The 11,062-nt window shown below is 39.8% G+C and overlaps 1 pseudogene; it reads left to right on the top strand.

Annotated features, from left to right (window-relative positions):
• Positions 1-10,623, top strand: part of LOC139176509 (olfactory receptor 5D18-like) — a 38,127-nt pseudogene extending 27,504 nt beyond the window's left edge.
• Positions 10,624-11,062: the final 439 nt, after the last annotated feature.

The raw sequence follows: 11,062 nt of genomic DNA on the forward strand, positions 1-11,062 counted from the left end.
TAATTTCATGGCTGCAGTCACCATCTGCAGTGATTTTGGAGCCCAAAAAAATTAAGTCTGACACTGTTTCCACTGTTTCCCCATCTACTTCCCATGAAGTGATGGGACCGGATGCCATGATCTTCGTTTTCTGAATGTTGAGCTTTAAGCCAACTTTTTCACTCTCCACTTTCACTTTCATCGAGAGGCTTTTTAGTTCCTCTTCACTTTCTGCCATAAGGGTGGTGTCATCTGCATATCTGAGGTTATTGATATTTCTCCTGGCAATCTTGATTCCAGCCTGTTTCTTCCAGTCCAGCGTTTCTCATGATGTACTCTGTGTATTTAAAAAAGAGAAATGTTTACTGTGCAATCTAGATAACTTTTGCTGCTACTGCTGCTGCTGCTAAGTCGCTTCAGTCATGTCAGACTCTGTGTGACCCCAGAGATGGCAGCTCAACAGGCTCCCCCTTCCCTGGGATTCTCCAGGCAAGAACACTGGAGTGGGTTGCCCTTTCCTTCTCCAATGCATGAAAGTGAAAAGTGAAAGTGAAGTCACTCAGTCATGCCCAACTCTTGGTGACCCCATGGACTGCAGCCTACCAGGCTCCTCCATCCATTGGATTTTCCAGGCAAGAGTGCTGGACTGGGTTGCCATTGCCTTCTTCATAACTTCTGCTATGATGTCATTATGCAACAGTTTTGGAGTCTCTGGGAATGATAATGGGGCTTAGTGAGAAGGTGACAGTTAAACTTTTGACTTACTTTCATATACAATGTTTCTAAGTCTGCTGTTGATTTTTCCTCATGTTTTCAAGAAACATAAATTGCATCAGAAAACAATAATTAGCTTTAATTGCTTGTTTGAGCCACTGAAGAGGAAGGAAAGGGATTCTCTCTAGGGCCTTGTGCCACAGAGAGTGGAGGAGACATATGGGACTCAGCCTTCCTGGTAAATCAACAAGTCCTCTGGAGGGCGGAGGGGGGCTGCCTTTCCCACAGTCCCATGTAGGGTATCTAATATATACCTTAGCTTCAGTTATTTCTTCATGAGGGAAATCACTTGGGGGAATTTTGAGTCACCACAAACGTTACATATCAGGAACAAGAAGTGCATATTTTCCTGAAAGATGTGTAGAAGGGCCTGACTTAGCTGAACTCCTTCATAGCAGTGTGCTGAACAAGTGTTTCCTGGGGGTGAGGACAAAGGGGCCCTGAGACTCTTTGGTGCATGTCTCTCTGCTTCTGCCAATTCGGGGTAGAACTGTTCAAGGGAGAATAGGCAGGTATTTAACCAAAATTGAATTTAAAAGAATTAAAAGGTAACTTCTGAAGAAATAGAATCAACAAGGTTGCTCTAAATAGGATTTTCAGTTCAGTTCAGTTCAGTCGCTCAGTTGTGTCCAACTCTTTGTGAACCCATGAATCGCAGCACTCCAGGCTTCCCTGTCCATCACCAACTCCCGGAGTTCACTCAGACTCACGTCCATCGAGTCAGTGATGCCATCCAGCCATCTCATCCTCTGTCATCCCCTTCTCCTCCTGCCCCCAATCCCTCCCAGCATCACAGTCTTTTACAATGAGTCAACTCTTCGCATGAGGTAGCCAAAGTAATGGAGTTTCAGCTTTAGCATCAAAGAACCACCCAGGGCTGATCTCCTTCAGAATGGACTGGTTGGATCTCCTTGCAGTCCAAGGGACTCTCAAGATCTGCTCCAACACAACACTTCAAAAGCATCAATTCTTCAGCGCTCAGCTTTCTTCACAGTCCAACTCTCACATCCATACATGACCACTGGAAAAACCATAGCCTTGACTAGACAGACTTTGTTGGCAAAGTAATGTCTCTGCTTTTGAATATGCTATCTAGGTTGGTCATAACTATTATTCCAAGGAGTAAGCGTCTTTTAATTTCATGGCTGCAGTCACCATCTGCAGTGATTTTGGAGCCCAAAAAAATAAAGTCTGACACTGTTTCCAATGTTTACCCATCTATTTGCCATAAAGTGATGGAACCAGATGCCATGATCTTCATTTTCTGAATGTTGAGTTTTAAGCCAACTTTTTCATTCTCCTCTTTCACCTTCATCAAGAGGCTTTTACATTCCTCTTCACTTTCTGCCATAAGGGTGGTGTCATCTGCATATCTGAGATTATTGATATTCATCCTGGCAATCTTGATTCCATCTTGTGCTTCTTCCAGCCCAGCATTTCTCATGGTGTACTCTGCATAGAAGTTAAATAAGCAGGGTGACAATATACAGCCTTGATGTACTCCTTTTCCTATTTGGAACCAGTCTGTTGTTCCATGTCTAGTTCTAACGTTGATTCCTGACCTGCATATAGGTTTCTCAAGAGGCAGGTTAGGTGCTCTGGTATTCCCATCTCTTTCAGAATTTTCCAGTTTATTGTGATCCACACAGTCAAAGGCTTTGGCAAACTCAATAAAGCAGAAATAGATGTTTTTCTGAAACTCTCTTGCTTTTTCGATGATCCAGCAGATGCTGGCAATTTGATCTCTGGTTCCTCTGCCTTTTCTAAAACCAGCTTGAACATCAGGAAGTTCATGGTTCACTTATTGCTGAAGCCTGGCTTGGAGAATTTTGAGCATTACTTTCCTAGCGTGTGAGATGAGTGTAATTGCGCGGTAGTTTGAGCATTCTCTGGCATTGCCTTTCTTTGGGATTGCAATGAAAACTGTCCACTTCCAGTCCTGTGGCCACTGCTGAGTTTTCCAAATTTGCTGGCATATTGAGTGCAGCACTTTCACAGCATCATCTTTCACCATTTGAAATAGCTCAACTGGAATTCTATCACCTCCACTAGCTTTGTTCATAGTGATGCTTTCTAAGGCCCACTTGACTTCACACTCCAGGATATCTGGCTCTAGGTGAGTGATCACACCATCGTGATTATCTTGGTCATGAAGATCTTTTTTGTACAGTTCTTCTGTGTATTCTTGCCACCTCTTCTTAATATCTTCCTCTTCTGTTAGGTCCATACCATTTCTGTCCTTTATCGAGCCCATCTTTGCATGAAATGTCCCCTTGGTATCTCTAATTTTCTTGAAGAGATCTCTAGTCTTCCCCATTCTGTTGTTTTCCTCTATTTCTTTGCATTGATCACTGAGGAAGGCTTTCTTATCTCTTCTTGCTGTTCTTTGGAACTCTACATTCAGATACTTATATCTTTCCTTTTCTTCTTTGCTTTTCACTTCTCTTCTTTTCACAGCTATTTGTACAGCCTCCCCAGACAGCCATTTCGCTGTTTTGCATTTCTTTTCCATGGGGATGGTCTTGATCCCTGTCTCCTGTACAATGTCACGAACCTCAGTCCAAAGTTAATCAGGCACTCTGTCTACCAGATCTAGTCCCTTAAATCTATTTTTCACTTCCACTGTATAATCATAAGGGGTTTGATTTAGGTCATACCTGAATTGTTTAGTGATTTTCCCTACTTTCAATTCAATTTCAGCCTGAATTTGGCAATAAGGACTTCATGATCTGAGCCACAGTCAGCTCCCAGTCTTGTTTTTGTTGACTGTATAGAACTTCTCCATCTTTGGCTGCAAAGAATATAATCAATCTGATTTCGGTGTTGACCATCTGGTGATGTCCATGTGTAGAGTCTTCTCTTGTGTTGTTGGAAGAGGGTGTTTGTTATGACCCCAGTGCATTTTCTTGGCAAAACTCTATTAGTCTTTGCCTTGCTTCATTCCGTATTCCAAGGCCAAATTTGCCTGTTATTCCGGGTGTCTCTTGACTTCCTACTTTTACATTCCAGTCCCCTATAATGAAAAGACATCTTTTTTGGGTGTTAGTTCTAAAAGGTCTTATAGGTCTTCCTAGATCCGTTCAGCTTCAGCTTCTTCAGCATTACTGGTTGGGGCATAGACTTGGATTACTGTGGTATTGAATGGTTTGCCTTGGAAATGAACAGAGATCATTCTGTCATTTTTGAGATTGCATCCAAGTACTGCATTTCAGACTCTTTTGTCGACCATAATGGCTACTCCATTTCTTCTGAGGGATTCCTGCCGGCAATAGTAGATATAATGGTCATCTGAGTTAAATTCACCCATTCCAGTCCATTTGAGTTCGCTGATTCCTAGAATGTTGACGTTCACTCTTGCCATCTCCTGTTTGACCACTTCCAATTTGCCTTGATTCATGGACCTGACATTCCAGGTTCCTATGCAATATTGCTCTTTACAGCATCAGACCTTGCTTCTATCACCAGTCACATCCACAGCTAGGTATTGCTTTTGCTTTGGCTCCATCCCTTCATTCTTTCTGGAGTTATTTCTCCACTGATCTCCAGTAGCATATTGGGCACCTACTGACCTGGGGAGTTCCTCTTTCAGTATCCTATCATTTTGCCTTTTCACACTGTTCATGGGGTTCTTAAGGCAAGAATACTGAAGTGGTTTGCCATTCCCTTCTCCAGTGGACCACATTTTGTCAGACCTCTCCACCGTGACCTGCCCATCTTGGGTGGCCCCATGGGCATGGCTTAGTTTCATTGAGTTAGACAAGGCTAACTAGTGGTCCTAGTTTGATTAGGTTGATTAGTTTTCTTTGAGTATGGTTTCAGTGTGTCTGCCCTCTGATGCCCTCTTGCAACACCTACCATCTTAGTTGGGTTTCTCTTACCTTGGGCATGGGGTATCTCTTCACAGCTGCTCCAGCAAAGCACAGCCACTGCTCCTTACCTTGGACGAGGGGTATCTCCTCACCACCGCCCCTTCTGACCTTGAACGTGGAATAGCTCCTCTAGGCCCTCCTGCACCAGTGCAGCCACCGCCCCTTTGGAGGTGGGGTTGCTCCTCCCGGCCGCAGCCCCTGGCCTCGGGCATGGGGTAGCTCCTCTTGGCTGCCACCCCTGACCTCGGACGTGGGGTAGCTCCTCTTCGCGATTCCTGAGCTGTTGTTTACACCAATTAGCCTGGCATGGAAAAACAAGTGCTGACTCACAAGACCACAAACAAAAACAATGGGAAGAAATTGTAAGGATAAACATTTTAGATACCATGCTTCCCAGGACTGACGATAATACATGTGGCTTATATAATAGTATTTGGGAGATAAGGAAATAGATATTTAATTGCATATAAGTTAACTAGAAGGACACGAAAATCTACCAGAATCGAGTAAAAGATGGTCAGTGGTTTATTCACTCCCCCTCACCTCCCAAGGGGACAATAGAAAATATTTGGAGGTATTTTTGGTGTCACAATGCAGGGGCCAGGGGTGAAGGTACTGTTATCTAGTGGACAGAGGCCAGAGAAGCTGCACAGGATAGCTCCCCATAAAAAGAATAATCCAGTCCAAAATATCAATAGTGTCAGAATTGAAAATCTCTGAAAAAAATCACTGATAAAGAATTATGATAGTGAGAACTGGCATGGAAAAATTGCTTTCTGATTGTTACTTAAATATACTTGTGAAAATAGTATGGTGGCTTTTCATAGTATAAAAATTAAATATGTGCTCTGATAATCCAGTAACTCTGCTTCTGAATATTTATTTATTTAATTCAAAAGAATTAAAATGATGATTTAAAAGAGATATTAGCGTTCCCTTGTTCATTGCAGAGCTATTCACAATAACAAAGTTTAGAAATAAATTAAATGTCTATGGACCAAAAAGTGGATCAAGAAAATGTGGCATGTACATAAAAATGGCATAAAAAAAGAAAGAAATTATGCAGTAAATTACCACATGGATGACAGTATGCTTAGTGAAATATGTCAGTCACAGAAAGACAAATACTGTATAACTCCACTTATATGTTCATGGAGTCAAAAAGTGGAGTGATAGATGTCAGAGGCAAGAGGAGGGGAAACAGCAAGTTACAAATCAATGGACATAAAATATCAATTAAGCAAGTTAAATGGGTTCTAGACATATACTGTACAAAAATCATATTGGTAGTCAACAATACTGTATTGTACATTTAAAATATCTTAATTTGGTAGGTCTTATGTGAAATGTTCTTACCACAATAAAATAAAAATAAATATTAGTACAATATGATCACTAAAATCTAAATTTTACTTGGATTCCATCAGCTTTTTCCCTTTAATTCCCTCTTTATTTCCTTGGACCCAATCCAGGTACCACATTGTACTGTCATTATGTCTCCCTAATGTCTGATCTGTGACAAATTTTGACTCTTTCTTATTTTTCTTTCCCTTTGGCTTCAATAATTTTAAGGAGTATGGATGAGGTATCCTGTAGAATGCTTGCAGACACGGGTTTTCCTAATAATTTTCTTACAGTAGGATGAGATAATAGACCCTGTGGAAAAATGTCACAGAGGTGAAGTTTCTCATCACATCATTTCAGGGGATAAATTATGCCCACACTGCACCACTGGAGATGCTCACCTTTATCTTTTACTTCAGGTAATGTTGGTCATATTTACTAAACTTGACTGTGAGATTTGAAATGGACTTGAGTTAATAAAAATTATTTCTACTGTGTTAATTTTCCTTATTTAAATTCTATAGTCCTTGGTTTCTACAATGAATATGTGTTATTTCAATAATTCAATAAACAGAAGTAATTAATGAAATGGATGTGGTGGTGCAATCGAACAGAACAGTTATTTTAAAGGGATCAGTTCATTGTCCAAACTAAATATTTAACTTTGTAAATATCTCTGCTTTAACTCTCAATGAATCATGATGATCTAAATGCTGGACCTTCATACTTCTTCCATATGTTAGAGTAAAATAATGGAGGAACAGGGTTATGCCTGGCATGTTATAGTCCTTAAATTAATATTTAATAATGATTTCATCTATAATTGCATAATTTTTATAATTGTAAAAAAGTATCAGTGTGAGGAAGGGTCTGAGAGAAGTGATTTTTAACCTACAAATGTTCATGTGAAATGCCCCTAACGCTGCTCCAGGTTTTATAGAACACAATAAAGAATTACATCAGAGAATTGTGATTAACTTTAATCATTTCAAGGCTTTAAGAGAATGAGGCAACAGACAGTCTCTAGAGTTTATGCCCCATAGGTTGTGACTTTAGATATAAGACTATATCCATCACTCCCAACCAGGAGAGATTCTACTTTCACCCATCAGCAGGTATCATGGGAAGCTGCTGTGAAACACAGGAGCTCAGCCTGGCACTCTGTGATGACCTAGGAGAAGGCATGGGAGGGAGAGGGAGGCTCAGAAGGGAGGGGGTATATCTGTATGTATCCCGTCCAACCAAAATTAAGTTCAAAAATAAGATTCTAAACAAAAATTAATATTATTTTCTAAGAAGGGTATTGGAAAAAAAGTGTGAGGGAAAATTTACCATTTAGACATAGAGAGTCCTTGAGTAATACTGAGTCATTGTGAAAGTTACCAATCTGAACTGTAAAGGAAGAGGAAGTGGACTCAGCCTACAGAGCTTTGTGTGAGAACTGGCTCAGCTGAGCCCTTAAAACAACAGGGCTTCCCTGGTGGAACAGTGGTAAAGAATCTGCTGCCAGTGCAAGAGATGCAAGAGATTCGGGTTTGATCCCTGGTTTAGGAACATCCCTGGAGTAGGAAATGGTAACCCACTTCAGTATTCTTGCCTGGAAAAAATTCCACAGGCAAAGGAGTCTGGCGAGCTACATGCAGTCCATGGGTTCACAAGAGTCTGAAGCAATGGAGTGACTGAACACAAACAAGTGCCTGGAATGGAGAGTTAGAAGAGCTCTGAGAATCTGTGGAAGGTGCATTATCTGGTTTCTACAAACTTTTGAAGGAGTAGTCAAAGTGAAATAAAGACAAATATTTAATAAAAAATAAGCAGAGATTAAACAAATGCTAGTGAAAGAAAAGAAAAAGGCACTATTTTTAATTAGGTATGTAAACCAGCCTTGAGAGCAAAAATTAAACAAAATAGAGAAGAAAGATATAGGAAAGATATTAGCTGTCATATTTCCTAAATCCAATGAAACTCACCAGCAATTTAAAAATAACATTTGGGTCACAAAATCCATTGGATGAAATAAAACATTAGTTTAATATTAATTTTCAAGTGGCTTAGACAAATCAGCTATATTTAGAATGTCTAGCTTTGTGATAGATTGTCTTTTTAAAATTTATACTCAAATTTATGAGTATAGGAAGATATAGGGATCTTGAGTGTCTCAGTTTTGCCTATGATCTGACATCACTGCTGAGCCATATAAAATCTATTTCTTGAGTTATGGGACTAGAGACAACCTTATCGGAAATGATAGAGAAAAGTCCTGGTATGGTAGGGTCTAAGAGGTGTAGGTCACCAATTGTGCATGCATGTGTGCTGAGTCGCTCAGTTGTGTCCTATTCTTTGTGACTTCATTGACTACATAGCCAACCCGACTCTGTCCACATAATATTCCACTCAAGGATACTGGAGTGGGTTGCCATTTCCTCCACCAGAGGATCTTCCCAACCCAGGGACTGAACCTGCATCTCTTGCATCTCCTACATTGGCAGGTGGATTCTTTACCACTATCCCTTTAGAAGTCATTGGTCACCAATTAGAGAAATACAATTCTTTTCTATTAGCATTTTCTCATGAAATATCATCACACTGAAGTACTACCTTAAATATTACCTATATTACAGGTAATATGGGACAGAATAAATGTCTTTATTTATGGACATTTCTATGTTAGAATCTTTAGTAGTGTTAGTTACATTTTTCTCAACTTCCTTTCTCATCTCACCTGCTGCTGCCTTCTAGTATAGCTCTCTGATATGTACATTTTCATTGGACAATTTCCCATAGGCTTAAGATCACTAGTTTGTCACAAATTGGAACATGATTATGAATAAATGGAGTATCTTAGTACTAAGACGTTGAACATAGATTCTCTTTTAGACAAATGGAAAATTTCCGGGAGTCTGGATCAAGATTCCAGTCACAGACATGTAAGTCAAGGATCTCTGTCTTCTGCTTTGGCATGTCTTTGATAAAGACATAGACTGTATTATCCTTATTATTTGTTCAGTGTTATTATTCCACAAGCAATGAGGTGGGATTGATAATTAGGGCTCCCTGGGTTGAGAAGAACACTATCTGAAAAAAATTAACTAAGGTTTATTTTGACAATAGATTTACTGAGTCAGAAACAAAAGTAAATATTAAAGTATCATGTGGAATTAACAATAAAGGCACAGATGTAAACTGTTAGAGGGGTCATTCTTAGTGTCACATTGTGAACATGTGATGCAAAGTGTAATTTAAAATTTTCTCACTTCTGCTGCTAGTTTTAGGACTGAAATAATCAGTTATGGTACTAGGCTAGGTTAATCTTTTATGAATTTATAATGTTCAAGAGGACCTAAAAGTGTTATAGAAGGATTTCACTTAAAATAACTCCCAAATCTTTTGATTTCATATTATCTTTAAATGTTGAAATTATAATTCAAACTAAAAAGTTTAATAATGGTACTGTGCTATTTAAATAAAAGTTTAAATGGTTATCTTTTTAAAATTTTAGACATGTAGCAATCGTGAGTAAGAAAGAAACACAGAGAGAGGTTCTAAAAGAGACCCTTTGCTTCCTCTTCCAGCTTTGGAAAGGAATAGTTAACCAAGTGTCTTACATCCTTATTTCCCTTAATATTTTTCTTTCTAGGACTGATTCAGATTCTGACAAACAGAAGCCATGTTTCTAGAGAAAGAAATAAAAGTGGGGCCGTGTTCACTCTCCTGGGCTTCTCCAATTACCCAGAGTTGCAAGTCCCCCTCTTCTTGACATCCTTCACCATCTACAGTGTCACTGTGGCAGGAAATCTTGGGATGATTCTAACCATCAAAATTAACCCCAAACTGCACAGCCCCATGTACTTTTTCCTCAGCCACCTCCCCTTTGTGGATTTCTGTTATTCTTCCATCGTTGTTCCCAAGACCATGGTGAACCTCATGGTAGAAGACAGAATCACTTCAGTTGTAGGCTGTGTAATACAATTCTTTTTCTTTTGTACCATTGTGGTGACTGAGTCCTTTTTATTAGCTGTGATGGCCTAAGACTGCTTCATGGCCATCTGCAACCCTCTGCTCTACATGGTGGCCATGTCCCCAAGACTCTGTGTGATGTTAGTAGTTGGATCTTATGCCTGGGGTGTAGCTTGCTCCTTGACATTCACATGATCTGTTACCAAATTATCATTTTGAGGTTTCAACACAATCATCACTTCTTCTGTGAGTTCTCCTCTCTGCTTTTCCTCTCTTGCTCTGATACTTATTTCAACCAGTTGCTGCTTTTCATTTTTTCCACCTTTAATGAGGTCAGCACACTCTTCATCATTCTCCTGTCTTAGGTGTTTATTGTTGTCACCATCCTCAAGATGCCTTCAGCCTGTGGTCGCTGCAAAGCCTTCTCCACCTGCGCTTCCCACCTTACCACCATCAGCATCTTCCCTGGCACCATCCTATTCCTGTACTCTGTGACCAACTCCACACCCTCCAGGCACACAGTCAAAGTGGCATCTGTGTTTACACGGTGGTCATCCCCATGTTGAATCCCCTGATCTACAGTCTGAGAAATAAGGATGTCAAGGACACAGTCTCCAAGATCATGAACTGTAAAGTGCTTCTTATTGAGCATTGTATAATAGTAGAGTTATATAGTGTGTCTGCAGAGGTTGGTTTGTAAAGATACATTTAGATTAATGAAGAGTGAATGCTGTAAAATTTGTGAATGCTGGGCTTGGGGAAGGATGGGGACAAGGGATAGTTAGGGTGTTTGGGATGGATATGAGCACTCTTATACTTAAAATGGATAACCAACAAGGATTTACTGTATAGCACATGGAACTCTTCTCACTGTTATGTGGCAGCCTGGATGGGAGGAGGGTCTGTGGGTGAAAGGATACATGTATATATATGTCTGAGTCCCTTCACTTTCCACCTGAAAGTATCACAACATTGTTAAAAGGCTATATCTGAATATAAAATAAAAAGTTTTTTAAATAGTGTTAAATGCTGTAAATTTGAAGAACATGAATTTTGAGTCAAAGACACTAAACTTGACTCTGTCTCTTACTGGGAAAAAAATAATAGTCTCTCAATTTTTAAATTTTTCATCTAAAATT

Source organism: Bos indicus, chromosome 16, assembly GCF_029378745.1.
Source record: "Bos indicus isolate NIAB-ARS_2022 breed Sahiwal x Tharparkar chromosome 16, NIAB-ARS_B.indTharparkar_mat_pri_1.0, whole genome shotgun sequence".
Classification (NCBI taxonomy): Eukaryota; Metazoa; Chordata; class Mammalia; order Artiodactyla; family Bovidae; genus Bos; species Bos indicus.